Raw genomic sequence first — 7046 nt, 5'->3', positions numbered from 1 at the left:
AATAATATGTACATAGATTATGTAGATTTGTATTTTGTTGATAACAAGATTAAGGCTGGTACTGTAACAACGAATAATATAAACCCTGAACAAAAACAAATGTCGCATTTCAATGTTTTTCATCCACCGAATGGTTACCTAACGTAAGAAATTTTCGTGGAATTCAATTTCGCAGTTGGGAAAAATTTTTGTTTAAAATATGGTCAATTTTGCCCTAAAAAGACCAATGTTAGAGGTAATTATTTAAATCCTGAAAATATTAGTGTTTCGCGGATTTGTCAAAAAAAAGTGAAATCAAATTCCACGAAGATTTCTTCGCTTAAAACAAACTTAGGCTATTACTCAGGTTTTATTTGGTGGGCTGAAAAGTTTTAAAGAATGACCTTCCGTCTCCCCCTGCTACTTAAGATAATAATGTCCAGCACGGAAAATTGAAGGGGAGATGTGTTGCATAGCTCAATTCTTACAGTTTTTTCAAAACGTATTTTTCTACTTTTTTAGCCATGCGAATTCGTATATGTAATCACATGATAACGAGTGCAATTCGAATATAATTGCACGAGTGATTTTTTTGTTATTGCCCCCGCAACGAGCGTAGCGAGTGAGGAGGCCTTCATAGCTTCACGCAAGGATATTGGACAGGAATCTCGAATCTTTGCGCGCGTTTGTTCGTATTGTATGTTCCGGCCAATTAAGTGTTCCGCAAAAATATGGCGGTAAATTATACAGCGGTAAATGTTATACACATTTTCATATTACGTTATATGCTATTACCATTATTATATATTGCATTTCATTAGTTTGGGGTTTTGATTTAGCATTGAAAAGCTGAAGCAAGTGTTATAAATGCAAATTATAGAAAAAGTATATAATTACACCATAACAAGGATTACAATATTACTTTTGCAAATCAAAACAAACAAAATGGCAGACTGGTTATGATGATGAGCTGATTCGATTCATTGAATGGAAAAAGTGTTTTGTATGTCTAATTTTGTTTCTTGTCTTTAAAACTGAATAAATACTGTAATTTAGTCAGAAGTTCATTTCAGCAATGATTTCAATTCTTTTTCGGGAATCTTTAAAGAAATTTGCTCAAGTTTTCAAATGTACATTTTGTTGATATTTTTGTTCAAACTTATCAAAACTGTAATTTATATTGTCTGTTATTTTATTAATAACTACCTTTATTGTTTATAGAGCTTCTTAAGCTTTAAAGACCATTATATGGTCGTAACTCGGGAATATCTTTCTTAACTCGGTAAAACAAGATACCGGCAAAGTACAAAAAAGTAGAATGTAGCATATGAATCCAAAATTGAATGTGAATCGATGTAAACAAACTTTTTTTTTGGTCTTCAAAATAGATTTATCTCATTTAGAGTGTTTTCACTGTTTGTTCAGTGTGGTAAATCTATTTGGAAAACCTGAAAAAAGTTTGTATAGGCGCATACATTCAACTTTTTCAGTTGTGATAGCCTACGTAATAACTTGCGCTCCAGTAGTTTGGTGAAATAGCTCCAATTCTGGCTTTCCAAGTTAGGAGGGACCTTCCCGAAGGCATTTAACGGTGGTTAGACTAGGCACACAGACAGTCATACAGAAACACCATAAAGTGAAAGTATAGTCGCCGTGTCAATTCAAGACAGCCTTAAGTCCATTTTTTCCATTTTGAGATAATTGACTTTAAAGGTTGAGATGTGTTGGACTTAAGGCTACACATTTTATGTCAATGCTTCATAGAAAATAAAATTTGCACTAAAATTTAGGACTTAAGGCTGTTTATGGTTGATATATTATGGAACTTTCTAAATTCTTATTTTTTTGAATTGCAAAATACACCTCTTTCCCATTAGAATTCTGTGGACTTAAGGCCGTTTTTGGAAAGCGTGCATGCTGAAATAGGGGGTTATGGTCTTAAGTCAATTTTCGAAAAAATGGACTTAAGTCTGTCTTGAATTGACACGGCGATATAGCTATAAACTCAAAAAGTCTAGCTTCCTGAAGGCACGTCTCTTCAATGTCTGCGCTGCGATCATCTTAATGGATTCAATCAGCTTTTAGTTTGGAGAAAAGATTGCATCATGAAAAAGTACTATGCACTTTAAAAAAAATTAGGCGCATTTCAACTTTTCTCGACTGTACGTCTGAATGGACCACAATGGCATATCTTTATTTTTCTTTTGACCAACAACATAAAAGATTTTGCTTGAGAAGTACAATCAAAGCGTAGGCGAGTGGAGTCCGGGCCTTAGCTAGGATTGGTTTCTATTTCGCCCTAATTAAGATGGCGCAGAACTTTTTGATAAATTTTATCCGCAGTATCCTCTTGACTATATTGTTTATTAGGCAAAGTAGCAATAGAGAATCAATCAATCAATCAATCAGTAATTAAATCAATCAATAATCAAATCAATTAATTATTCCTGATTATTTTTTATGTTTCAATCTTTAAAGCATTAAAAGCTTTATCTCGTCAACCTGTTCCGACAAGCTCGTTTCTTGAACCCGTCTTACATTTAAAATCTATTCCATGTAAATTGGAAGTTTGTTTTGCTACCATGTACAAACCACTCTCAAGGAAGATACTCTCGGGTATCTAATAAACGTACATGTACGTTTATTAATTTTAACAAAAATTTTCCTCAATTTCAAGTGCCTACTTTTGTTTCTAATGATAAATATCCATCTTTGACTTTTGAGGTTTGTTCTACTCGTCAAAAGAAAGCAAATTACCCAATATTTACCCCTAACCTCATTAAAAAGATCCTTCAATTAGGTTTGCATGCCTCCATTTTCGACCCTGTACGTTTATTCGCTACTGTACGTTTATTAGGTACTCGAGTAGTCTAATTACTCTGATATGGTTTCCACATGATAGCAAAAATGAATGCCAATTTAAGTGGAATAAACTTTAGCTTGCAAAACATATGAGTCATTTCTTTTTAATTAGATTTTTTCATGTCTTCGTCGAAACCTTAATTATAACTAGGCCATCGTTTTTATTTATTTAGATGGAGTGTTATTGTTATTATTTTCAGGAAAAAAGAAAATCTTTTATTTCTTCGTTTAACCAAACGTGTAGTTACTTACTATTTTTTTGTCCCCATGCATTTCTTATAATCTTGCAATTGACATTGTTATGATTATACAATTTATTATAGAATTCTTTAAATATTATATTGCTGCGGTGGCATGTTAGTGTAAGCTATGTACTAGTTATATTTATAGTTTAATTATATTATAGTTATTTATATTTATTACTGTAAACAGTAATTCGCCAGAAGATTTACTTTTAAGAGCAGCCAAGAATCACCAGCCAAGGAACTTGTTCTTATATATAATGAAAAAGGCGTTATACTCGACTATAGAAAAAAAACTGAGGTCAAACTGTTTTGTTTTAGTCTTTGTCAAGTCACATCAGATATTTTTATGTTAATAAAAAATTCCTGAATTGTATAAAAATGATTCCATCCTCTACAAAGGAGAGCGATTTCGGTAAATGAAAAAAAAAAGCTATTTATATTTTGATCTCCTCAAAGTCCCACAACGTTTTATTTCACTCAGCGTTTTTTTTTGTCTGAGAAAGAGAAAGGTCTCTTATTGTTTTATTTTCCATATTTGGAAAATAATATCTGTTTTCTTAAATCTGATTGGTTAAAAATTTATTGAACCAATGCTATCGCTAAGTGAATGATTGGACCTTTTGTTCCATTCAGCTGTTTTGAAAATATATGAGTATTGAATGATTAATTTTGTAAGGGGGTTCAATTAAAAAAAAAAAGCATCAATTTTTACAAGTTTGATAAATCTTTCTTTAGTCTAAAAGGTGATACTTTCAAAAAATAATATTGAAATAATTTTGAGGGCAATTTTGAGGGTTTCAATCAGTTTGCCACACACTTACAAGGGTTTGTTTGATATAAGTTACCCCCTGACTGTTTTAATAAGTAATTTGAGCCGTCCAAGAATAGGCCCGAGAAAAAAACAAAAATAGGCTCTATTATGTATTTTGTAGCTTGCCTCGCTTATCTGTGATATGTTTCTTCCACCGTGTTACATCGAGCGAGAAAGAAGTGTTTTGAGAGCTAAGAATCATTTATAAAAGTCAAAAGTTATATTTTGCTGTTTTTTATCCACATAAACATAGAAGTATTTGCTGTCAAGAATTTAGAAAATATATAGTAAGTGCACTTTTCTATTTTGCAATACTATTTCGATACAATGTTTAGTCTACACCATGAAAATTCTCCTTGCCAATGGCCTTGCTTTTTTAGTTTATTCAAGTCGTGAGTTGAATGCTCATTCACTCAATGCACTGTTTACTCGAATATTTCCTTTTAAAATGTCTATGATTGTGAATCCTCGTTTGAATTTATTTCATAACAAAATCAAGAAGTTTGACTCCTTTGCTCCTCTGTCACCACCACCCCTGTCTTTGATTATGCTTTAATTTGTGTCTGTTGCCTTCTCTCTACTGGAAACTGATATCCAATTCGGTGGTACTGGTTTTACCCTTGAAATGACAATTTTTAGCTTTAAAAAAGACAGATTGTGTCAAAAGAATTTTGAGTTCCCTTTGCTTTTGGAAGACAAAAGCTTGGTCTTTTTATCATTTATGGACTGTCGTACGGTTGGACAGTTAGGGCACAGTTTCAGTTTCCCCTCCATTTCAGCCTTCTGACTGGTTAGTGGGTGGTTAGAGGGGTAGGGCTTCACAAGCCAAGTCTTCATAATGCCAAAATATCAACCCATTTTGAATACTCAAATATTGACAGATTTTTTTAAATTCAGAAATCCAGAAATCTTTGTTTTTTCTTTCTATCTGATAGACATTGGTTAAACAACTTTTTCTTCAAACACCACTGAAACACCAACTTAAAAAAGGGCTAATACCAACACAATTTCAAACCTGTACGCATTCCGGGGGGGGGGGGGTACTTTGGTTGCGAGCTGACGGGGGGTGCTGCCCAACTTTCAAACTTTGGACCCTTACCGGGACTAAAAAAGAGAAAACCAAGAAAAATTTTGGGAATTTTACAACCCTTAGTGGGACAAATTTGACTAACTTTGACCAAATTTCAATCTTTCAGGGGGTAAAAAGTTGAAATTTTCCTATTTATCCGACCCTTAGTAGGACTGAAATTTGATTTTCGGATTTTTCCAACCCTTAGCGAGACTTTGGAAGTCCAAAAAAGGTACCCTTAAGGGCGGCACATACCGTACCCTCCATTTGCCTAAGTACCCCCCGGTACGCATTATACTACTATTCCAAATAGCAGTTTGTGGCAGTCTGGGAAGATGAAGATGTTTTCAGAGAAACCGTTAATACAGTAGTACAGAACTGAATACTACTGCACTTCCGGCAATTTCTGTCAAACTGTCTTGAAAAGAACCACAATTCGGTCAAAAAAACTTCCTTTGAAATTCAAGGTTTTGTAAAAACTTACAGCAATTTCTGATTTTTTATTTGCCAGTTTCTGTATTCTGCAAAACTAGTTGCTAATACTGTTTTTCAGCATTGAAATTTCTTTTGTTGACAGTGGACCCTATATTTCCAAAGTTCTGTCGAGATCTGCCATTTCATTCACAAAAAGCACCAACAATGAAACCCCTACTGGCCCCCTACAGAAATGGCAGATGGTAGAATGGAAATTTTAAATCTTCAATAAATCAAACATAAATAGCCAAAGATTGTGGATCAAAAAATCAAAATATAAAAACACATTTTCTTTTATCATTTCATTTTAGCAGCGCATTCACAATAATTCATTTCTCATACCAGAAACTCCTTAGATCTTCAAATATATTCTCAGATGAAACATTGAAAGAAATTTTGAAAAAAATCTGAAGTTTGAAAAGATTACACTGTAGGAATTTTTTTTTTTTTATCGAGTAACTTGCATCAGTGGAGGCTATCATGCATAGCCCTCAAATGAAAGGCCTGGCTGGTCATTTAAATACAAAAATAAATCAAAACAAAAATGGTAGAGTAGAGCTGCGAGCGGAGCTGCGTAGTTGTATTTTAATGACCTGAGGGCTATGCATGTTAGCCTCCACTAATGCAAGTTATCCGATCTCATGGTATAATGTGAGAAAAACTGAAAGATAAAGATGTAACCAAAGATGGAGAGGTTATTTTGTTATGGAAAGGCAAGTCTTACAGAACTATGTATACAGAACATAAAAATGGTGGAATTTGGTCAAAGTTTTGATTGATTTGATTTGATTTTGAGATTTTGAGCCATTGATGAAAATTAGCCTTTTTGATCTAGAAAAACAGAATTTAGCATAACATTTGTTGGAAATTTTTAAGGATACTGTATATGAAATTTCACCTATTGAATTTGGATTTTGAAGTTTGAGTTTTAAAGTATTAAAGACTATACCAAGAAAATATCCAGTGACAGAGTTTGGCTTTTCATTTTGCATGGTATGAAACAGAAACCTACCAAAATTGAGGGAGTGAATTGTTGGTTAGTCATTTTGACTTTCGTATTTAGATATTGTTGATGGGAGAATACTTTAAAAATCTTTGAACAGAGTGATCTCTAGTCAGTAAAGGTAGTAATGGATTTTGTTTTACGGGAGGTAAGGTTTATGCTAGAAATATTTATATTAAAAAATTTGGATTTGAATTATAATATTTTTAACGACATTGTCACTGACTTTTCTTTTCTGTGTACATTCAAACACACTCTTTTACACTGTAGTGTTGAAATTTCCTTCAGACTTCTTATATCTGCCTCTTTATAACTGAATGAAAAGACGGGGGTCAGACATTTATTTTATTTTGTAATCAACTACTGTTTTACCCCCTGGTAATGAGCTCTTTATGTCACATGGTTAGACCTTTATGTTTTTATTCTCACATTTTTTGATGTCTCCTTTTCCCATTAAAGTTTTTTTGTGTTATTAAAAGTATTAGAACATAATATCTACATCAACATTGTGCAAAAAGTAGAGTAAAAGAGAGGGAAATTTTATTCTCAACAAAAAATCTCATAATAACTGGAAAAAAGGGAAAAGAAGTGTTTTAGTTTTCG

This window comes from Clytia hemisphaerica, unplaced genomic scaffold, assembly GCF_902728285.1.
Source record: "Clytia hemisphaerica strain Z4C2 unplaced genomic scaffold, Clytia hemisphaerica genome assembly, whole genome shotgun sequence".
In the NCBI taxonomy this organism is placed as follows: Eukaryota; Metazoa; Cnidaria; class Hydrozoa; order Leptothecata; family Clytiidae; genus Clytia; species Clytia hemisphaerica.
Note: the sequence above shows the minus strand (reverse complement) of the source record.